General features: G+C 42.7%; 1 protein-coding gene and 1 long non-coding RNA gene across 7 annotated transcripts in view; one reads left to right on the top strand and one right to left on the bottom strand.

Moving 5' to 3' along the window:
- BCL11A (BCL11 transcription factor A) overlaps positions 1 to 24,633 on the bottom strand; it is a 165,281-nt gene that overhangs the window by 110,273 nt on the left and 30,375 nt on the right. The gene's annotated exons all lie outside the window — the stretch shown is intronic.
- The window catches only part of LOC143804547 (uncharacterized), a 29,051-nt gene that overhangs the window by 3,606 nt on the left and 812 nt on the right, over positions 1 to 24,633 (top strand). For both annotated transcript variants that reach the window (XR_013221052.1, XR_013221051.1), the window contains 2 exons: positions 18,975 to 19,046; positions 20,629 to 20,731. This is a non-coding gene — a long non-coding RNA (uncharacterized LOC143804547). The remainder of the gene's footprint in view (positions 1 to 18,974; positions 19,047 to 20,628; positions 20,732 to 24,633) is intronic.

Genomic DNA, 24,633 nt, shown 5'->3' with positions numbered 1-24,633 from the left:
GGACATTTTATTCCCCCTAAGTTGTGTATGGGAATGGTTCGGTGTGGCTGGTCTCAGCAATAAGGCCAGGCCCACCCGGGTTTTCGTGTGATTATTAGCTTTAGCCGCACTAATACCACCAGTGACCTCTCTTTTAAGCCAGGAGGCAACAAAAGTCTTGGCTTTTGTTAAGTGGAAAACTAAATGCCACCTTGCTGGAGCCTTGACATCATAGCTTTTTATCCTTCACATGCTCTGAAGTAGACCCCTTTATTGTACATGTTTAACCCTTTTCTCTGTCACTTGGGAAAAGACTTTTCCATGGGCAAATTACACGAGTATTATGTTCCTGGTTGACTTTTAGCAAGTGCATAAACCACAAAATCAGATGTGCACCGGCATGAAAACGTCTGATGGCTGTCACTGCAAGGTCTTGGTTGGCCAAAAATACATTAAAAATACGCTTTGTTGTTAGGTAAATAGGTGGCACCTGATATCTTAAAAGGTTTATCCACTATTCAGACAACCCGTTCCACAATGTAAAAGAAAAACAGCCCGGACTTGTCCCCTGTGCCGGAGCCGTTTCAGGTCGCCCGAGCTCAGAGCCAATCAGCTCTCAATAATGGACCGCTTCACTCTTACTTTCTTCTGACGAAACTGACATTCCTAGGCAGTCAGAGAGCAGCAGCTTACACTTCCGGCCGTCTGTTTCGTCCAAAGGAGGTGATAGTGAAGAGGCCCATTAGCGGTCACTGATTGTCTGCAGGGCTCACATTGCATAACACCAGCTTTGGGAAACCAGTTGCCAGAGCGGTACAGGACGTGAGTCTAGGCTGATTTTATTTTACACTGGGGAATACAGCAATTGAGAATGGGTTGTCAAAGTCGTGGTAAAGGTATAAGCTCTAGTATTCCCTGGCACTCATTATGCCTATGTGGAGGCTCCTAAAACCACATGTCATGCATCACAGTGCTCCAAGATACAGTAACGATAGAATTATAGAAATTAGCATAATATATCATAATAAACTATCTATATTGTTTATAGCAGCACGGTGGCTCAGTGGTTAGCACTGTTGCTTTGCAGCGCTGGGGTCCTGGGTTTAAAACCCACCAAGGACAACATCTGCAAGGAGTTTGTATGTTCTCCCGGTGTTTGCATGGGTTTCCTTTGGGTTCTCCATTTCCTCCCACACTACAAAGATTAGTGATAGGGAATTTAGATTGTGAGCCCCAATGGGGACAGCGATGATAATGTCTGTCAAGAGTTGCAGGATATGAGGGCGATATATATGAGCAAAGTGTAATAAATAAAATCTAATAAATGACATATACTGTAATACATGTACACACGGGGCGGACATGTCATATCTTTCTGTCATATGCAGAACTCTTGGACTGCCAAGGGCCCATACAGTATAATGTTCTTGCTCAGGGGCCCTTTCCCCTCTGTGCCTGCCGCTGCTAGGCTTGCACAAGATCAATCTTCATACAGAGCGCTCATCCATCAAGTCGCCATGGCTCGATATCGATCTGAAAGCCATTAATAATAACATATATATTTATACCTACTGTATATCTACAGTGTCTGAAATAAGTATTGAACACGTCACCAATTTCCTAAGTAAATATATTTCTAAAGGTGCACTTGACATGAAATTCTCACCAAGCAAATAAATCAAACCACAAATATCCATAAATTAAACGGGTTACCCGGTCTAAATAGATAAGTCTGCAGTCACTCTGTGTGGCTGCAGATTTATGAATCCCCCCAGATCGCACACTGTGCGCTGTGAGGATTTGCTGGTTTAAGGAGTTGGGAACGGTGATAATGTATGAGTTATACATACTCCCGGGCCAGAACTCGTCTAATGGACGCAGCCTCACTCCATACGCTTGTATTGTGGAAGGCCATGTCTCATCTAGCGACATAGCCATCTAGTGGATATGGCGGCCCAGTGGGCATGGCATTGATCTATACAAGTGACTGCAGATTTATCGATTTGGACCGGACAACCCCTTTAAGTAATAGCACCTTCACAAATATATTTACTTAGGAAATTGGTGAGGTGTTCAATACTTATATCACCTGTTGTATATATATATATATATATATATATATATATATATATATATACTGTATATACACACATACCGTATATACTGTACATGCACACACCTTTCTTAGCTTTCTTGGGCTGTTAAAATAAAACATGTAACTAAACAAATAGACAAAGCCTTACATAACCCCTGTTGCAATGATTCAGTACCAGCTAACATTAGCAGTATCTTCTACTATCCAGGTAATGTTTTTCTGTTTGGAAATATAAAGATTACATTCTTTTAAGCAAAACAATAGTATAATAAAATAAAATAGAAAAAAAAAGCATGTGTTTGGCTTATTGCATAATGTGTTTCAAGTCTTACGATAGCGGACCAAACAGAATTTTGTATTTATGGGGAAGCCTCACAACTCTTTCCCTGACTCTCCCATGAAAGATGGGAAAAAGTGTTAAACATCAGTTATCCCTTTTTTTCATGAATCAATAGTAAATGTGAAAATAAGAATTTTTGCAATACATTTCATTGGTGATATCTGCCTTTCTTTAGTCTGGGACTGCTTTTTCATTTTCAGAATCCTCAATTCAGAGGTAACATCGGTCTCCAGTGAAAACAGATTTTCCCATTACTGGCCTAGGAGATTACAGTTGGTGCTTATAAAATCCTATGTAGAACTGTAACTGTTGTCTCAGGACAGAGAACTTGCAGCAGGATGTGTGTTTCTGCCTCTAGCATCTCCCTTCTCCTCCCCTTTCCATAGAATTTTAAAAGCACCAACTATTATCTTGTATCTCAGTTATGTGAAAATCTTCATGGAATATAGATTTTACCCATGAATTGAGAGTGAATAATCAGTCCAGGAGATGAAAGAAATACATTTCTCTGATATGATATATTACAAAGCTGCTTATTTTCATGTATAGTATTGATGCAAGAAATAAAATTTAAAATGATGATTACTCTTTAAATGAAAACACCCTAAAATGTTCAACTTCCTCCACATTATAAATATATGTATGGTCAACTAAACCGAGCTTGTATGTGTACGGGGATTAGGAAGAACACAGCCCACTGTGCGAGCATTCACTTTTGGCCTCATTCACATGTTTAAACACATATGTGAAAAATTAGTCCGGCTGTCATCAGTGTTTCCCATCACTGTGTCATCCGTGTGTCCGTTGTTACCATCAGTGACATCAGTGTTTCCCATCACTGTGTCATCCGTGTGTCCGTTGTTACCATCAGTGACATCAGTGTTTCCCATCACTGTGTCATCCGTGTGTCCGTTGTTACCATCAGTGTCATCAGTGTTTTTCACGTATTGATAAATAAATTACAAAGCTTCTCCTATCCCTTTCATGATAAATACATACACATAGATTCCATCCATGTGCTGTACGTCTTTTTCACGGATCCCTAAACTTGTATTGAATCTTTTCATCACTGATAAACATTCCGTGAAAAAACTCAGACATGTGAATAGCACCATAGATGATAATGGGTATGTGCTGTATACAAAAGATAGATACAACACATACGAGCAACGCGGACATCCGAATGATTCTTTTATTTTTGTTATATATTGTGCGAGCACAAAAGCGAGTTATTGATACATGATATTTTGATTAGTAGCACAATAAATTGATAATGTCAATATGGTGAATATGGTGACAAGTTTGGCCTGCAGGAGCAGTATCATGGTGAATACAGAATGCAGACCGTCTGCAAATTTACCATCTCCACTTTTGCTAAGGAGAAAGGGGTTAATGTTTTTGTTCGCCTTTTGTCTGAAAACGTTGTTTCACCCCATTTCTGTTAGGACATGAAATTAAATGATTGAAATACACACTGATTTTTAGAATGAAGGGGCAGCCGCACGAGATGCTCAGTGTCCTCCTCACAGTTTTGCCTACATAAGCGGACTCCTGACGTCTCCACTGCAGCACAGCCCCAGCTAGACCAGCGCTACGTTGTGTTAATCATCGGGATCGGTGGGTGCCCGTTACGCCTTAAAGGGAACCTGTCACATGGTATGTGCTGTCTTATCTATGGTCATCATGCTATAAGGAGGGAGAAGATGAGCAGGGTGATATATACCGTAAGTTTCCTGGAAAATATTCAATAACTGGTAATTTAGTCATTGAAATCCCTGGTGTTTGCATTTATATATTTTATAAGTCCAGTGGGCAGACCTACTAGTGACTGACAGCCATCACTGCATGCACAGTCAGACTGCAAGTCACAGAATAGGGCCACCCACTGGACTCATACAAACACAAGGGATTTCAATGAATAAAATACAAAGTTTACGTGAACTTTTCCCATAATCTGATCAGCTCCTCCTGCTGATCAGAAACCATTTTCAACATGACAGGTTTCTTTAAATGGCTCGCCCACATCCTCGCATAGCACGGCCGAGGGATATGCGATAAAACATTGTAAAGCACTTGGCCCATTGTTCTTCTATGGGGCCGCTCACATCTGCCATTATTTTCTCATACAGATTCATCATGAGAGAAGAATGGCAGCATGCTCAGTGTGCATCCCAGAATCGGATCGCTCTCACCCATACAAGTCTATGGGTGCGAGTGAAACATCAGACTGCACTCAGATGCCATCCAAGTGCATTGCGATTACCGCAACAGAGCAGATGGAGAAATTACTTTCTCCATCTCCTCTGCACCTGTGATCCGATTCTCTGATGCGTGAGGATCGGAGCACAGAGCACTGACATCTTTCACATCGGATGCCATATGCTAATATGACCGCGGCCTATCAGTACATGAGGCAAAAGGGTAACACAGATCAATGCGAGACGCATGCAAAGTAGGAATATTTTACAATTTAAATTTCCCAATTTGTGTTTCAAAACTTTCAAAAAGTTTTTCAACAGCAAAAATCTGATGAATATGGCATTTAGGGGTAGAAAAAAAGTGTGTTGTCTCTTTGCCCTGAGCTCAGTATCGGATTGATCTCATGATTTGTATAGCCAGATTTGCTGCTTTGCGCTGTCTGACAATCTAGTGCACCCATAGAAATCAGATTGTTTCAGTCGATTGATTTCATGGCATGGTGCTGACAGACGCAAATGAAAAAAGCAGTATGGCAGCTGTCAGCTCATGCCACCCTCCTCTCTGCTTGGGTAAAAAAAAAATTTGAATGTTTTCGGATAGGTGTGTGAACGATCGCCATTGCATACACTGAAATTTAGAGTCACGCATTTTACTATTTCACTGTATTTAGAGCCCAGATGAGGGGTTTACATTGGAGAATTGGGGGTGTAAATTATATATATGATAATGATTGAAGATTGGATTCCCCAATAGCCCCCCGATGTACTGTGCAGCGAGGAATAAAGTAGACAGGGAGGCCGCCCATGGACGGCGGCGTGTCTGAGATGTACAGCTGACTGAACGTGTCAGTTATGTTCCAAATGGGTTTTTGCAGGTCAAGGTTCTGTAGGCAGCGAGAGCACACACTATTTTTAGACAGGATAAGGTCATCAGGCCTATGGAGACAGCGAGGTCGACAGCAAAACTTATTGATCAGTCTCTGGAACCGGTACTCTGGAGACTTGTAGATTGAAACAAAAATTGCCCAGCCGTTTCCACAGTAGACGCTCCAGCTAAAAGCTTGAAGGTCTAAAGATCTTTTAGGAAATAAAATGATTAGTAAGGAGTAACAGTGTGGGGAGCAGACAAGTTCACTTAACCAGATAAAAGGGGAGAAGGTCACGGGAGAGGAAATCCAACTGAAACAATATTCCCCGAGCAGAGGAGAGCGCACACGTAACAGCACTCTAGATATGGAGGGAAATAAGGACGCTGTGGTATTAAAGAATGGAAATGATGGCTATGTTGGATATTTTAGTAACTGAAATGCTACTTATTATTTGACAATTATTATTATTAGGTTTTATTTCAGTCGTCCTCATCTATGGTAATTAGTGATGACAAGCGAACGTGCTGGTTATGGTGTTATCTGAGCATGCTCGGGTGCTAGCCGAGTGCCTTCGGCGTGCTCAGATAATATGTTCGAGACCCCACGGCTGCATGTCTCATGGCTGTTAGACAGCTGCAACACATGCAGGGATTGGCTGTTTGTTAGGCGATCCCTGCATGTGTTGCGGACGTCAAACACCGGCCAGACATGCAGGCGCAGGGTCTTAAACACCTTTTTCGAGCACACTGAAGACACTCGGTTAGCACCTAAGCATGCTCAGATTACACCTTTTCCAAGCACGTTCTCTCATCAAAATTAATATTGCTGAGTAACACACGCCGCATTTCACATGCTTGCTGTTATACTTAGGACAGTACCACAGGTCCAAAATTCATCATTTAAGTACGGACCACGATGTTTGGACTGGCCACAGGTCTCCTAAGCTGACCAGACCAGCCACATAGTATATGTCTATGAAGCTGTTGAATTTGGGTCAGGACATCACAACCAGTGCTCGGACCATGAGTGTCGACATGTGAAACTGGCCTTACTTTATGAATCTGGGTGGGTTTACCATGCTAAATACTCACTGGTGTATAAGGGTTAGGCCCCGATTTATCAAAGCTGAAGTATAAAAATTTAAAAAGAGGCAAAAAATTTGCCTAACGCGAGGTTGTGCAAAGAAAATGTGCGGTCTTTGCTGTTTTTATGCTATTTTAGCCCAGATTCCCAAAAAAGGGGGAAGCTGAGGCAGGACGGGGGCATGAAGGGGTATGGCGATATCCACTCAACAAATTCATGACGAGTGGTGGCACAGTTTACGCCACAAATCTTAATCCAGTCTACTTCGCATGTACCTTACGCCACAAATCTTACTCCAGTCCTCGACTGGAGTAATATTTGTGGCAAGGCGCACGCCACTTAACGCCTCTCCTGATTTGTTAAGAGGCATGCACCTCGGAATCAGACTTCTCATTAAGATTGGTGTGAAAAACATTGTCATAAGTACTATATCCACTAAACTGTGGCAATAATAGTTAAAAATCCCAAACCTGCAGACAGGCGGGGCAGCCATTAGGTCCACTGACATCACGGCAATCCTGTTTTAACTCTTTCCTTTCCAGTGCATACAAGACCACTGCATACAGGAAAGCTGTGAACAGTCTGTGAGAACATTTTGGAAACATACTAGACTGTCAGCTAAGAAAAAAAAGAACACTATTTTTTAATCAAGCTCGCCCATTCAAGTGAATGGGTCCATTTACAGACACGTTCACAAGGTCAGTATTTTACCTCAGTATCTGTAAGCCAAAACCAGGAGTGGGTGATAAATGCAGAAGTGGTGACGTGTTTCTATGATACTTATCCTATGATTGATCCACTCCTGGTTTTGGCTTACACATACTGAGAATGTGGCCTAAAATTAATGAATAGCAATCAGCTGTTTAACAGGTAGCAGAAGCTCGGAAAATGTACATTTTATTTCCCAAATGAGGAAAAACGTACGGTGTGTCTCACTGATGGCAAAAACAGACTCACGAACCAATAATGGATTCCAATGGCATCCAGCACAGTGATGAAAAAGCGTCCATTTTTAGGACATCTACATGAGGCCTTAGTCTGGGGTCCCTAGGATCGGTTGTCATACTACAACCCCTGGGCCGAGCTGTCATATTAGAAATTCATCGCAAATTGCTTACCTGTAGTGTCCATGTAATTGCGCATTAATTTGCAATTAATTTTTAACAATATAATTTAAAACCGCTGCGACTTTTACGAAGTGGCCATCTGCCAACCGCTCTGTGGGAACCCGGGAAATCTGCACACAAGACATTTTTCCTCACAGAATGTCAGCAGTGGAAAACGAAGAAGCCAAATCTCCGCCATCACATGTTCATATAGTGTAAATAGCGTATGCTCCAGGATCACACATCATCGATAGATATGACGCTCTGTGATAATGCCATCTTTCCTATAATGTGACACTGTTACTAGAGCCCAAATTTTGTACAAAATACTAATTTTACAAGAATGGGTCTGCATCCGCTTTTACTCGTTTCTCATGCTTTACTTGTTCTTCTAGGTTATTATTCATAATATTATAAAGCAAATCATCATTTGTGCTTTAGATCAGTGCATTAGACCTAAACTAACAGATTAGGAGATAATCCGAGCCCTGAGAATCTGGGCTGTGGAGATTTTCAGATGGTCCCACATTGTCTGACATGATCAACATAAGGGAATGTTTCGCCTTATCTGCTATCTGTACACACTGCAAAACAGCCACTGAAAGAACAAATTGTTTCCTAGAATTGGTATCTAAAAAGCACCTGCCCCTTCTAAGCCGTTTCCTTTCCATACGGTTACTCACTAGGTGACTCTCTCTTATTTCTTAGTTTCTTTTCTCTCATAAATATTTAATTGTCCAAAATTCAAGCATTCTGTTTCAAGCCGCTGTATTGATTATGCATTTTGCCAACTGACCTGAGGCAATGTCTGCAGGATTTTCTCTAGCTGAAGGTTTTCCTTCCATTCAATCAAGGTACTGGCCCTTACTTAAACATTTCACACTGAAATATGAGAATTTTCCTCAATAGTAGAAATAAGACTTTCCTGAAAATGATAGATAGATAATAGATAGATAATATATAGATAGATAGGTAATAGATAGAAGATAGATAGATAGATAGATAGATAGATAGATAGATAGATAGATAGATAGATAGATAGATAGATAGCAATTGGAGAACATGCCGTAGAGGCAAACCGTACCGTATGGAAAGAAGGAACACAGCACTATGGTGCTCATAAACATAAGAGAATAGTGTGTTGAAACCACTTATTCAGTTCTATGTATTGGGGTATGCCGACTATCCCTTGACAAATGAGATTGGGAGATGATCGGTCATATAGAATTTGTCACATGCCCAATCCTTTGTAATCACTAGAGACAAGCTGCCATCAGTGGTGTCTGGCAGTGACTTACCGAGATAAGCCAAGTATGCACGTGTATGGGGAGAGCAGAAATAAAGATATCAGCTCGCAGCCCAAAATCTTCTGGCCGACCCCAAACACTGTCTACAACTAAGTATTAATGTTCAAATTTCACTCGGCTACATTTTCTACCTTTCCTTAAACGGAATCTGTAACGGGTTTTTGACAGCTGATCTGAGAGCAGCATAATGTAGAGACAGAGAACATGATTCCAGTGATTTGTCAAGGGGCTGTTTGCGGTAGTTTTATTAGCAGAAGATTATCACTAGAGGACTAGTAATCCTGTTGCCATGTATTTGCAGCGCCCCAGAGTCCTGGTCGTTGCAGTACTGTGGCTTCGCCACTAAGGGGAGCCATGGTGCGTTCGATGGCACTGAAGGAGTTCCTCTGATCAGGTATCACAGACACCAATATGTTTCACAGCAGGGCCTCCGGGGGGAGCTAAGGGTGCTATTCATTAGGCCACTCCCCACCATAGTGGGTAAACTGGGGGTCAGGCAGGAACTTAGAGAGAACGCTGACTGGATTGAACGAAGCAACACCTAGTGAGAGAGGGTGTTGTGGAGGAAGAGACAGTAGGGTCTCTGCCAGGGGTGGGATGCTGGCAGAGGCTTGGCATTGGAAAGAACGTAACGGGACCGTGCCTGCTCAGCATAGCGGCGGTGCCCAAGAAAGGACTAGAAGCGAGATAGATTGTGCTGAGTGAGAAACGAAATCAAGCAGAAGGAGAATACCAGCAGGGGTTTTGTTGAAAGAGGCAGCACCTTGCTGAGGCGCATTACCGGTGGCCGGAACGCCGAGGGAGTGGAATAATATACAGCTTTAAGCCATACTCCAAACAGCGGCAGGACAGTCAGTCTCAGGCGGGCTGTCTACCACATATCACCTATGAAGTCTTGGGGGGCAATTGCGGGAGAGGGGCGTCACTAGGGTCCCGGAAGAACTCCAGGCCTACCTGACAAATGGGTGCCGTTCCAACCTGAATAACAGGGAGGGATGGAATAAGAGAGGAACATCTAATCGAGTTGTGAGGGAACTTAAGAAACAGACACAACAGTTGTGGGGTACTTTCCGTGAGCACAGCAGGGAAGGACTACAACACACAGCGCTAAGAAGGAAGGCACTGATTTCCACCTGTGAAGAGAACTCTGGAGGTGCCATTGGACCGGCCGGACTTGCGCAGCCTGGTGAACCGTATTCTGGACTGAGGACTCAGAGATCTCCAGTAAAGAGGTAAAGAGACTGCAACCTGGTGTCCTCGTTATTTACCGCGACCTGCACCCCACAACTGCACCGCTACACCACCGTTATCACCACCTATTTCACCGGACGTCCCCCACTGACGGACAGGGCCACGGACCGGGTCTAGCCACCGTGACAACCCCAGGACTGAGATCCCAGAGGCCCGGCTCCGGGTACCCCTCGGCCCTGCGGCGGTGTGGGGGCGCGCCGCATATTCATCCCTATTCATGAGTTCTGTATAACCCCATACCCACCACTGATTGGCAGCTTTCTGCCTATGAACAGTGTACACAGAGAGCTGCCAATCATCGATCTGTGTTCTACAAAGCTCAGCATTCAGAGGTTGATCTGCTGCAGAGAAAACAGTGATTTCAGTAAATGTGCAGCCAGCTGCCCTGCATCATGCTGCTCTTGGACAGGGAGCAAAAACCCGGTTAAAGATTCGGTTTACAGATAGTCTGTCAACACAAAATGACTGATCTAACCAAGCACAGTGCGCCGTCCCTCTGACATATTTTCCATCTATCGCCGCCCAGTTTCTTTGATTGACAGCTCTGTCCTTACAGGAGCAAAAGGAGGGCTGAAATTAGTGTAAAACAAGTAGGTGGTAAGGTGCAGCGAACACCTGTGCTTGATTTGAGCAGTGATTTTCTGCTGACAGACTCCCTTTAACACCACCATTATTATTCACAGGGTAGCCCACAGATGTTTTACAGGCTAGGTGTTCTTACCTTTCTATAACTGTATGTTATCCAATGAGAGCTGGTATTTGGAGATATTTGGCTTTCTGTATGTAGTTGTAACTCACAGTAATGCAGAATTTCTATTTTATTATAGAGGATAATATATATTTTTATTACTTTCATATTTTATTATAGTGATGAGAATAGTGGTACTAATTATGTTACTTCAGTTGCCCCCATTGTCAATTCAGTCACAAATGATTTTGAAGTAAGAAAAGGATGTGGAAAATGAATGGGGTACCGATTGTCTTATATGTTTATGTTTTTGTTGAAAAAAACATCAAATAATAGTAAAACCTAGTAAGTATGCCAAGCAAAGCTGCAGTGTAAGGGTACTGTCACACTCTGCAACTTTCCAACGTTCACGACCAGCGATACGACCTGGCCGTGATCGTTGGAAAGTCGTTGTGTGGTCGCTGGGGAGCTGTCACACAGACCGCTCTCCAGCGACCAACGATGCCGAGGTCACGGGTAACCAGGGTAAACATCGGGTTACTTAGCGCAGGGCCGCGCTTAGTAACCCGATGTTTACCCTGGTTACCAGCGTAAAAGTAAAAAAAAAAAAAACGTACATACTCACATTCCGGTGTCCTTCAGGTCCCTTGCAGTCTGCTTCCCGCTCTGACTGAGTGCCGCCATAAAGTGAAAGCAGATCACAGCGGTGACGTCACCACTGTGCTCTGCTCCGGCCGGCAGTCAGTCAGAGCGGGAAGCAGACGGCAAGGGACCTGAAGGACACCGGAATGTGAGTATGTACGTTTTTTGTTTTTTTACTTTTACGCTGGTAACCACGGTAAACATCGGGTTACTAAGCGCGGCCCTGCGCTTAGTAACCCGATGTTTACCCTGGTTACAAGCGAACGCATCGCTGGATCGCTGTCACACACAACGATCCAGTGATGACAGCGGGAGATCCAGCAACAAAAGAAAGTTCCAAACGATCTGCTACGACGTACGATTCTCAGCAGGGTCCCTGATCGCTGCTGCGTGTCAGACACAGCAATATCGTATGGATATCGCTGGAACGTCACGGATCGTACCGTCGTAGCGATCAAAGTGCCACTGTGTGACAGTACCCTAAAATATAAGGAGAGATTAAATAGGTTGTTATCTACTTTAGCTTTGATGTTCTTTCTATCCTTAGGATAGGTCATCAATGTCTGATCGGTCGGGGTCCAACATACGGCACCCCACACCGATCAGCTGTTATAAAGGTCAGCCAGAAGCACTCACTTGTGGAGCTAGCCGTCCTCAGATAGTGGCTTCCGCAGGGTACTACACATCCGCCTTTTATTGATCTAAATAGGAGGCGGATGTATATTTTTTTTCTCGGCCACCATCACAAGGCGGCCAGCTCTGCAAGTGAGTATTTCCGTCAGGCGGTCGCTGCCGGCACCATAACAGCTGATTGGGGTGCCGAGTGTCGGACCCAGAACGATCAGACATTGATGACCTACCCTAAAGATAGGACATCAATGCTAAAATAGTGGACAACCTCTTTAAATAGCATTTACAACTCTGGAAGAAAACGGTGAATTTTATAGTATGTTAGAGTCCCATTGGCCAATGTATGTGACCGATCAAAGCTTTGTTCTATCGGAGAAATTTACAAATGCTGCAGAAGTGAGACAGTGAGGGTGATCAATGAGTGGAGCAGGCTGCCAGGAGAGGTGGTGAGTTCTCCTTCAATGGACGTCTTCAAACAGAGGCTGGACAGACATCTGTCTGGGATGGTTTAGTGAATCCTGCATTGAGCAGGGGGTTGGACACGATGACCCTGGAGGTCCCTTCCAACTCTAACAGTCTATGATTCTATGATAAAAAGAGGTTGATAATATCTAATGTTATAAATGATCAGACGTAGAGGTGGACTAAGGCAGAAGAGGTCCCCTAAAATGTCATTGAATAACGACAATCTCGAAAAGGGCCTACTGATGTCAGTTGAGGACTATCAGATTTCCTTGATTATTGAATGTCAAATTAAAGGAATCTGTTTGCAATCTTTAATACCAACACGTAGAATGAAACATGATACAGACAATATGAGTAGAATGTATTGTCCCATTAAAAGCATTTCTCTTCTCACATTATCACCTACACAATATTTCCCCTCCTTGTTTGCCTAAGTGATGTTGGTATTTTGTGACTATTCATTATAATGAGAACAAGGAAATAGCAAGTATACCTTAATTGTGTGAGGAAATCCTAAGGGAATGCAAGGACATATAAACCTGGGTGAATAAGCATCTCGCACATGGGTAACGTTAAGTTACTTAAACATATTTGAGATATATCACCGGCGTACGTGAGGTACAGATGTAGCACAGCCGAGTTTGTCATTTGGAATAATTCATCATCACATCGCAATTTATCTGAACGTACAGCAACACCATTATCTTAACCCAATGACAGACCGAGCTCAGCTACATCTGTACGCTATGCGAGAGGTATATAAAAAAAACTTTAATTAAAATGGATCCCAAGATCACATTAACCTTAAATTACCTCTAAGAGCGTGTTTTGCACAAGATAATATCAGGAAGCTATGTCTTTTTTCACTATGAAAATATTATAGCACAAGACAACAAAAAATGGCAGCTCGAGAGCTAATCCGTGTGCAAAACCGCATGCCGTGATTTGTATAAAAGGCCGCCATTTACATTTTGAAAAGTGCACAATTAATTACTGCAGATTTTCCTCCATGTATCTCATGCTGAATTGCCGAAATTAGTCTGCGAAATAAAAATGTATGGAGTAATTAAGTGGCTATTTATAATTAGAACTTAATAATTTGCATCAGGGACAAACGAGCTCTGATTTCAATCTGCGGTGCATTGAAATTAGCCTGAAGATAGCGTAATATGATGTTTTATAGTTCCCCCCCTCAGATTATGAAACAATAGTGGCCGCCGAGCTGCCGTGTTTGTGTCTGGGATATACCGTGGAAGCTGCAATGAAAATGTTTGACAACGCAAAGGCGCTATAAATTACATGGCAACTGTGTAAAAGCCATGATGGAACAAGTAAAAGGGCTGACCCATAACACATTTGATTCATCGCCGTACACACAGCTTTCCTGCGCCCGTCCTACCACGGCAAGCGCACAGCACGACTACTTAGCACTGTAAATTATCGCTAGTCAACACCATTGATTTCTAGTCAACATTTCAATCAATCTGAGGTAAAAATAATACACAACTCATTCAGCGGCCTATTAACCAGTCAGGCTCGGGTCTATAGCATTTTAAAAGGTACTTTAACCCAAAAGGGGGGATATCTATCACACACTTGATTAACCACGGGTACAGAAACACAATAATTATACGTTTTGACTCCTTCAGATTCGGGAAGTTGCGAGAAATCTATTTTTCTTCACCACGTTTGACAAATGTTTTAAAGTGAATGAAATTTACTACATTGTGAATCTTTTAAATTTTTGGAAAAGAGGCGACAGAGCGGAAGAAATATGTCTCTACGAGAGAAAACTCATATTTATGCAACTGATATTTTATTTAAAGAAAAAAAATGCACGAGAATGAATCGTTTCGGACACATTTTTTCCCGTCTTCGCATTTTCCCTCCGCTGCTTTTTTAATGAAACACCTCCTCACCTCTCTCTGTGGTATGGGGGCAGTCAGACAAGGTGCTGTACAGCACAAAATGGTCTCTAGTGAGAGGGAGGCTGCCCAACATGTCACACATAAATCTATCCTAGGCCTTAGGTAGAAAAATGAATGCAGCAGTTGCCCATAGCGACCAATTTGATTTAAAGATACCCTATCCCAATATGTAGTAGGTGTAATAATAATAATATTATCAAATATCTCCAATTAGAAATGTAGTATAGTTTTTCTGATTCACTATGTCTGTTTCCTCATGTGCAGACATTACAGGACCTTAGGTAACCATGGTTACCACCACTAGCAACTAGCTAACTCACTATATCAGTGGTCGTAATCATGGATATCTAAGGTCCTGCAATGCCTGCACATGAGGAAAGAGACACAGTGAATCAGAAAAACGATACTACATTTCTGATTGGCGGTATTTGCTAATATTATTATTATTATTACACCTACTGTATATTGGGATAGGATCTTGAAGATGGAAATACCCCTTTAAGCCTTAATATTTTCACTGCAGCTTAGAAAATGGATAAAGTAATCTGATTGGTTGCTATGAAAAACTACTTCCTGTTTTATCTGCTCTGGATTGGGTATATCAAGGCCTTATTAGATTTTGTGTTTTCATTTTTTCCTCCCCTTTTTAAATAGCCATATCTTTTTTTTAGTTTTCCGCCCACGTGGCCATATGAGGGAGAGCCAGTTTGCACCAGAATGACCACCAGATCGCAGAGGTTAATTACCGCTGTCAATGATTGATAGCGCAATTTAGGAAGTTAACAGCAGCAATCAGCAGTGGCGCTGATCACTGCTGTTAGAGACAGATGCCAGCTATAAAATATAACCAGAATCTGCCTTGTGTGCAACAGGCTCAGCTCTTGAGCCCGCTCCAAACACCCTTACACATTACATGACTTAGCAGTAGATCATAAAGGGGGTAACCGGTTAATATTCAAATCATTATTAGCTTTATTTCAAGTTCAGTCATGTAGGAATGTATGCAAATAAAATGCCCAAAGAATTTAAGAATTTATCAAAGTGCATCCAATACACCTTGCTGTTTCTGTTAAGCCGTTTACATGTCCAGTATATATATATATATGAATGTCCAGTCTAGTGTATATATGTATATAGTACCGGTCAAAAGCTTGGACACACCTTTCCTGCAATGGTTTTCCTTGTTCTTAATAAAACATTTACATTGTAGAGTCAGAATGAGTAAAGAAACGTGTGAATCCAAACCAGAATATGTGTTAAATTTTAATTCCTCAAAGTACCCCCCTATTACTCAGATTACAGCTTTACGCCCCCCTGGCATTTTTTCAAGCATTAGTCCATCGGGTGTCATATGCACTGCGATTATTTAGAAATACATCATCCGATGGAGCATGCCATAATTTATTTTCTTTTAGAGTTGTATAGGTTCTAAGAAAAAACCCTTCATGGTCCTGTTTATGAAATAAAGGAGTTAGAACTATAATATGTCTGCATGCATGAACCTTCAGGCCTGTGCCATAAAAAGCCAATTAACCTGCAAATAAGTTTTGGAGTGTAGATGGATCCTAGAGGAACTAGGAAATGTACTAGGAATACTCATCAGACACCCATGGGAGCTTATGTAGAACATACAACCTCAGTGCAGGGTTTACCCCTGGTTGGTGTTAAACCCAGTACCCAGTGTAGGTAGCCAACCAAACAACCACCATAAAGTCTACTAGTCCCCGAGGCCACCACACTGTGTTGTGCTACTATCAGATTTGCTTTCTTTGTCACGAGGTAACTTTCTCACAATAGTGTGAATAACAATTGGAATGTTAAAGTAATTATCATTGCAAAATTTTGGAATCAAATAGGTTTTGATTAGGACACAAGGTACCGGTATTATAAAACTAGGGAACTGTATTCATAGTTATATATTAATTTGTAACCTTTCTTTTTTGAAAAATAGCAAGAAAAGTTGGCGAGTAGGGAGGCCAAGGTAGTGGCCCAAGTACTATCACTCCAAACATTGGCTGCTTATACTGTGGCTTGTGAAAGTATTTACCTCCCTTAGCATTTTTCATGTTTTGCTACCTCACAACCTGGAATTTCATAGTTTTTTTGAGGGTTTGCATCAGTTCATGTAAAAAAACATGCCTACAGTCTGAAAATGAGTTTTTCTTTTTATTGTAAAGCAAACAACAAATAGGACAAAATAACCGAGAACCGAGTGCATAACTATTCACCCCCTAAAAGCCAGTACTTTGTAGAGCCTCCTTTTGCGGCAATTACAGCTGATAGTCGCTTTTGGTAAGTCTCAATGAGCTTTCCACATATTGTCATTGTGATTTTTGCCATTCATCATGGCAAAACTGCTCCAGCATCAAGTTAGATGGTTTTCTCTCACGGGTGAACAGCAATATTCAAGTCTGACCACAGATTCTCAATTGGATTAAGGTCTAGGTTTTGACTAAGCCACTTCAAAACATTTACATGTTTCCCCTTAAAACACTGTAGTATTTCTTTAGCAGTATGCTTTGGGTCATTGTCTTGTTGGAAGGTGAACCTCTGTCCCAGTCTGAAATCACTGATGGAATGAAATAGGTTTTTCTCAAAAATATTCCTGCAATTCACATCATTTATCTTCCCCTCAACTCAGACCATTTTCCCTGTCCCTGCTGCTGAAAAACATCCACACAGCATAAGGCTGCCATCACCATGTTTCACGGTGGGGATGGTGTTCTTGGGGCGGTGAGCTGTGTTGGCTAGGCGTCAAACATGGCATTTACCTTGGTGGACAAAAAGTTAAATTTTGGTCTCATCTGACCACGGCACCTTCCTCCATACATGTGGGGAGTCTCCCACATGTCTTTTGGCAAACTCAAAACAAGCATTACAATTTTTGTGTGTAACTAAAGGCTTTTTTCTGTTCATCCTTCCATTAAGGCCACCTCTATTGAGAGCACAGCTTATTGTGGCCGTAAGGACAGATACTCCAGTGTCTGGCTGGGAACTCTGCAGTTCCTTCAGAGTTACCTTTGGTCTCTGTGCTGCCTCTCTGATTATTGACCTCCTTGCCCGGGCTGAGAGTTTTGGTGGGCGGCCCTCTCTTGCAGGTTTGTTGAGGTACCATGTTCTTTCCATTTGATGATAATGGATTTCATGGTGCTCAGGGGGATCATCAGAGATTGGGATTTTTTTATGACCTAACTCTGACTTGAACTTCTCAACAACTTTGACCCTGACTTGTTTGGAGATTTCCTTGATCTTCATGGTGTTGTTTGGTTAGGCTACTTTCACACTAGCGTCGTGCACTGCACGTCGCTATGCGTCGTTTTGTAGAAAAAACGCATTCTGCAAAAGTGCTTGCAGGATGCGTTTTTTCTCCATTGACTTGCATTAGCGACGCAGTGCGATGCATTGCCACACGTCGCAACCGTCGTGCGACAGTTGCGTCGTGTTGCGTCGGACCGTCGCCACCAAAAAACGTTGCATGTAACGTTTTTAGGGGCGTCGTGTCCAGCATTTCCGACCACGCATGCGCGGCCGGAACTCCACCCCCTCCTCCCTGCACCTCACAATGGGGCAGCAGATGCGTTGAAAAACAGCAATCCGCTGCCCCCGTTGTGCGGCGCATAGCGACGTGCAGTGCACGACTCTAGTGTGAAAGTATCCTTAGTGGTGCCCCTTACCTAATGATGCAGCTTCTGTGGCTTTTCAGAAAAGGTGTGTATATACTGGTGTGAAAAAATGTGTGTAGGCCATGTGACACTTAGGATTTCACACAGATGAACTTCCTTTCACTAAGTATGTGACTTATGAAGGTAATTGCTTGCACCAGAAATTTTTAGGGACTTCATCGCAAAAGGGATGAATACATATGCACATGCCAATTTTTAGTCATTTGATCCCTTAAATTTAATTTATGCATATATTTTTCTCCCTTCACCAACTTAGACTATTTAGTGCTGATGCATCACACACAAATCAGATTACAAAAATATTTAAGCACAGTTTGTAATGTAACAAAATAGGCAAAAATCCAAGGAGAGTGAATACTTTCTCAAGCGACTGTAGCAGGGGAGGCCCAAAATTAAATTACTGAAGTTAGGAAAGCAAAAAAAATTGAAGGCTATTAAAAAACACGCCAATGTTAATAAATCTGCCTCAATCTCCAATGACTGGGGGATAGAGAAGCCAATGGTATCCCATGTTGCCTATGATGTATGTTCTCATAATTCTCCCTCATCGTCTCTACTGAAATTCCCTGATATACAATATTATTAATCTTCCAAATTGGCTGCAATTGGAGATGGCTGGAACTTGTGAGTTCTTTAAAATAGTTCAGCTACTTTTCTGTCTAAAACAATTTGTTACTTGCACTTTCAGCTTAGTTAATTTCCCTCTGCAGTTGTCCCCTAATGCCTTCTCCAGCAGCCGTTTCCCAAGGTGGACCACACAGGAACCTCTTCTTGATCACCCTGTAAGTACACAACTATACGACTGGTATTTCAGAAGGTCTAAGGTTATGTAACCCGCAGTCCTTACTAAAAGCTGATAATGCAGATAAACTTTCTGCCTGCCATGAATAAAAGATGATGTGACTTGAATCTACATAATAATGGAGGGCCAAGCTTTGACCACCAGGTGTTCACAAGGTAATATTACACATTAACCCTATGGGGACAACAGTTTGGTCTCTCTTTTATAACTAGATACAATTAACTGACACTATAATTCACAAATTACTTTGCCAGTTTCTGCATTACCGCATTTATGTATGGGAATGCCCTAAGGTAGCCATATCTAATAAGTACGAGAAATAGTGTTAATAAGGCACCTTTTAATTCTGTGAAAATTATTCTAAAATACATCATACGATTATGATGATGGATAATAAGTGAAGTGCATCTCATATACTGTATGCATTAATAGGTCCCATTGGTCGCCCTTTTTGTGGTTTGATTCTTGCAGGTTCTGATTTTATAATATTTACTGGTAGCTTTAGCTATACCAATAAAGGGAGCCTGGCAGCACATTTTTACGTATGGACGTAGTGATATGGCTGTGCAGCTACTTGTCCACCAATAAAAAATGATAACTTTTTCGTCCCAATCCAATGTGCCAATCATGATAAAGCAAGTCGAAACCATATGCAAATCAGATTGGAATAGCACTGGGGGCGTGTCAGTGCACTGTGACTGTTTTTTCCAAGTGCACTGACACGCCCCCCTAGTGCACTTTTAGCTTGATTTGCATATGCGTTCAACACTCATTTTATCATAACTGGTAAATCGGATTCTACAAAAAATGGACTATATTTATCGAGAGATAAACACCAACACAGCCATACCACTACTTTCATAAGTACGGTAAAAACGTACTGACAGGTTCCCTTAAACTAATAGATTGGCCATGGATATTTCTGCGTTGTGATTTTGAGTTAGGATTTTTACAGAGCGAAAACAGAAGAAGTAAAACATAATATACTGGAATGATCCAGGTTAGCAAGTATAGCAGCTTTTATGGGGCTAGGAAAGGGGACTGCCTCTATTTACAGTGGAAATTGTATAGAAATCAGCCAAAATATAGAGCAAAATTCAGAGGAAAGGAAGCAGGTAAAAAATAATCATATGCTTTTCATGTCATAAACTCACAGAGATAGAGCAGGAATTAATTAAAATTTTGGTACTGGGCCTCATAGCTACTTGCTATGCCCATGCTTGTGCCGAATAGTCCAGAACGAGCCATGATATAACCTGCCATTAATACATCAAACCATGCTTTCCCTATACAATATTTCCTGAGTCGTGATCCAGTGTGTGTGGCGAGGAATTGAAGGAAGGGGTGCGGGTGTAGATGACGGGTGCGGGTGTAGATGATGGATGCAGGGGGTGGGGCTTTTTGGTGTTCCACCCACATTTATATCCTAAACTTTGAGCTTTCAAAAATCTATTTAGTATATTGTATGTATATATACACATATATTATATACATAAAAAATAAAAGAAAGAGAAAAATTACACTTGTCTCATCGCAATTGTTTCTGTAATTGCTTAACCTAGAAGCCAACAAGGAAGACCAGCGTTCAAAGAATATGTTCTACATTTCTATCAAGAATTGCAGATAACGGGTGTAATCTGCACTTATATCAGGTCACCGTGCAAGGTAAATCTACAAGAAGTCACAATATGGCTCTCTCAATTAGCTGAAGCCCAGCAGGATCTCACAATGGCGCAGCTTACAGTTATCTAGCAGAGTTGCCAAGCACAAATACATCTGAGTTGATTCCAGGAAATATGAATGAATGGCGGAGATGCCAAGTTAGTGTAATAATAACAACACATTTTTTTTCGAGTGGAATCCAAAATGCTTCCATTGTGTTACTAATTGGTGTTTGAGAGACTGCATATTTAGTATGTGATTTCCTGAAGATTAAAATAACAAATCTTCTACTCTGGTGATTATTCTGATATAAGAAAATCAAGTCAGTGACTGACCATCTATTGACCATTTACTGACCACTTACACACTGCATTATTCACCTTACATCCAGCACCACACATTTAATGAACTATTAAAACGAATCTCTCATTTGACTCTGCCTCAAGTAATATCACTAATATACTGTATGTATACCTGGGTGTATTCATACGTGCAGATTTTTATGATGTTTTGCATAAAAGCCATCTTTACCGCCAAACCCATGCAAAAAAAAAACCCCAAAAAGTGGCATTTGTAGCTATATCCTTCATGTGATTTTTAATACAATTTAGTTTTGTTTTGTTTTTTATAGAGATACAATTTAAAGCAGTCGTCTCTTATTTGTAAATGGGATATTTAATTCTATAGAATACTAAGCATTGCCTTGTTTAGTGTTTAGTGTGGGGCTTACAAGTTCTATGCTATACAGCTTGCAGGTGCTGCTCTGAAGCCAGCAAGATGGTTGGATTCAGCCAGTAGCAGTTCTGATGCTGTAAAAGCCAAGCTGCCGTCACCAGTGAGCGCACAGTTTGGAACAATGGCTCAACCAAGCTGCTGGTCTGAGGTTTCGATGATCAGGATTGCTGCTGGATCCGTTCCAACTGATCATCACTGGACATGTGAACAAAGCCTTAGGGTATGTGCACACGTCCGGATTTCTTGCAGAAATTTCCTGAAGAAAACCGGAAATTTTCTGCAAGAAATCCGCATTTTTTTTCAGTTTTTTTCGCTTTTTTTAGCATTCTGCAAGCGTAATTAGCTTGCAGAATGCTAAAGTTTTCCAAGCGATCTGTAGCATCGCTTGGAAAACTGACTGACAGGTTGGTCACACTTGTCAAACATAGCGTTTGACAAGTGTGACCATCTTTTTACTATAGATGCTGCTTATGCAGCATCTATAGTAAAAGATAGAATGTTTAAAAATAATAAAAAAAATTAAAAAAATGGTTATACTCACCTGCAGGCGTCCGTTCCTATAAATGCCGGTGTGGTTCAGGACCTTCCATGACGTCGCGGTCACGTGAGCGGTCACATGACCGGTCTCGACCAATCACAAGACCGTGACGTCATCGCAGGTCCTTCACCACACACCAGCTATAGAAACCGAAGCGGCAGCATGCAGCTGAGAGGCGGGAAGACATCGAAGGTGAGTATAGGACTATTTTTTATTTTAATTCTTTTTTTTTGACCAATTATATGGTGCCCAGTCCGTGGAGGAGAGTCTCCTCTCCTCCACCCTGGGTACCAACCGCACATAATCTGCTTACTTCCCGCATGGTGTGCACAGCCCCGTGCGGGAAGTAAGCAGATCAATGCACTCCTAGGTGTGTGGAATCCCCGCAATTCCGCATTTTAATGAACATGTTGCTTTTTTTCCCGCGATGCGATTTTTTCGCGGAAAAAAAGGCTACATTTGCACAAAAAATGCGGAATACACTGAAAATAATGGGAGGCATATGTTAGCGTTTTTTTCGCGTTTTTATCACGTTTTTATAGCGAAAAAACGCGAAAAAAACGCGAAAAATACTGAACGTGTGCACATGGCCTTACTCTTCAGTACTAAGTCAAGCTGTACCATTTTTATCATTTTAACCAATCACAGGTTACTGATCTCACCCACTATCGTGGGGGCATTTATGACAAACATTGTTCTGATGGAAACTTTGGCAGCACACTGTCTTTGACATTTGTGGGAAAATCTGTGATTGGTAAACCATTATGAGTGCATCTGGAGATGGCTCACAGCTATGGTGGGACTTCTGGGCACACTGCTATAGGGCATCTGTGGATCACTCACTGCTATGGTGGGACCTCTGGGCACACTGCTATAGGGCATCTGTGGATCACTCACTGCTATGGTGGGACCTCTGGGCACACTGCTATAGGGCATCTGTGGATCACTCACAGCTATGGTGGGACCTCTGGGCACACTGCTATAGGGCATCTGTGGATCACTCACAGCTATGGTGGGACCTCTGGGCACACTGCTATAGGGCATCTGTGGATCACTCACTGCTATGGTGGGACCTCTGGGCACACTGCTATAGGACATCTGTGGATCACTCACAGCTATGGTGGGACCTCTGGGCACACTGCTATAGGGCATCTGTGGATCACTCACTGCTATGGTGGGACCTCTGGGCACACTGCTATAGGGCATCTGTGGATCACTCACTGCTATGGTGGGACCTCTGGGCACACTGCTATAGGGCATCTGAGGATCACTCACAGCTATGGTGGGACCTCTGGGCACACTGCTATAGGGCATCTGTGGATCACTCACAGCTATGGTGGGACCTCTGGGCACACTGCTATAGGGCATCTGTGGATCACTCACAGCTATGGTGGGACCTCTGGGCACACTGCTATAGGGCATCTGTGGATCACTCACAGCTATGGTGGGACCTCTGGGCACACTGCTATAGGGCATCTGTGGATCACTCACAGCTATGGTGGGACCTCTGGGCACACTGCTATAGGGCATCTGTGGATCACTCACAGCTATGGTGGGACCTCTGGGCACACTGCTATAGGGCACCTGTGGATCACTCACAGCTATGGTGGGACCTCTGGGCATACTGCTATAGGGCGTCTGTGGATCACTCACAGCTATGGTGGGACCTCTGGGCATACTGCTATAGGGCATCTGTGGATCACTCACAGCTATGGTGGGACCTCTGGGCACACTGCTATAGGGCATCTGTGGATCACTCACAGCTATGGTGGGTCCTCTGGGCACACTGCTATAGGGCATCTGTGGATCACTCACAGCTATGGTGGGACCTCTGGGCACACTGCTATAGGGCATCTGTGGATCACTCACTGCTATGGTGGGACCTCTGGGCACACTGCTATAGGGCATCTGTGGATCACTCACAGCTATGGTGGGTCCTCTGGGCACACTGCTATAGGGCATCTGAGGATCACTCACAGCTATGGTGGGACCTCTGGGCACACTGCTATAGGGCATCTGTGGATCACTCACAGCTATGGTGGGTCCTCTGGGCACACTGCTATAGGGCATCTGTGGATCACTCACAGCTATGGTGGGACCTCTGGGCACACTGCTATAGGGCATCTGTGGATCACTCACAGCTATGGTGGGACCTCTGGGCACACTGCTATAGGGCATCTGTGGATCACTCACTGCTATAGTGGGACCTCTGGGCACACTGCTATAGGGCATCTGTGGATCACTCACTGCTATGGTGGGACCTTTGGCTAGAACACTGCTATAGGGCATCTGTGGATCACTCACTGCTATGGTGGGACCTTTGGCTAGAACACTGCTATAGGGCATTGGTGGATCACTCACAGCTATGGTGGGACCTTTGGCTAGAACACTGCTATAGGGCATTGGTGGATCACTCACAGCTATGGTGGGACCTCTGGGCACACTGCTATAGGGCATCTGTGGATCACTCACAGCTATGGTGGTACCTCTGGCTGGCACAATGTCATGCAGACTACTATGGCAGGCACACTGTCATGTATGTAACTACAGCTGGCACACTGTAATGTGGACATCTCTGGTTGCAATGCTGGCAATGAAAATTACTTTGGATGGCGTATTCGTTCAGAGATGT

The sequence above is a fragment of the Ranitomeya variabilis genome, chromosome 2, assembly GCF_051348905.1.
Source record: "Ranitomeya variabilis isolate aRanVar5 chromosome 2, aRanVar5.hap1, whole genome shotgun sequence".
Classification (NCBI taxonomy): domain Eukaryota; kingdom Metazoa; phylum Chordata; class Amphibia; order Anura; family Dendrobatidae; genus Ranitomeya; species Ranitomeya variabilis.
This window is presented reverse-complemented; position numbering and strand designations above follow the sequence as displayed.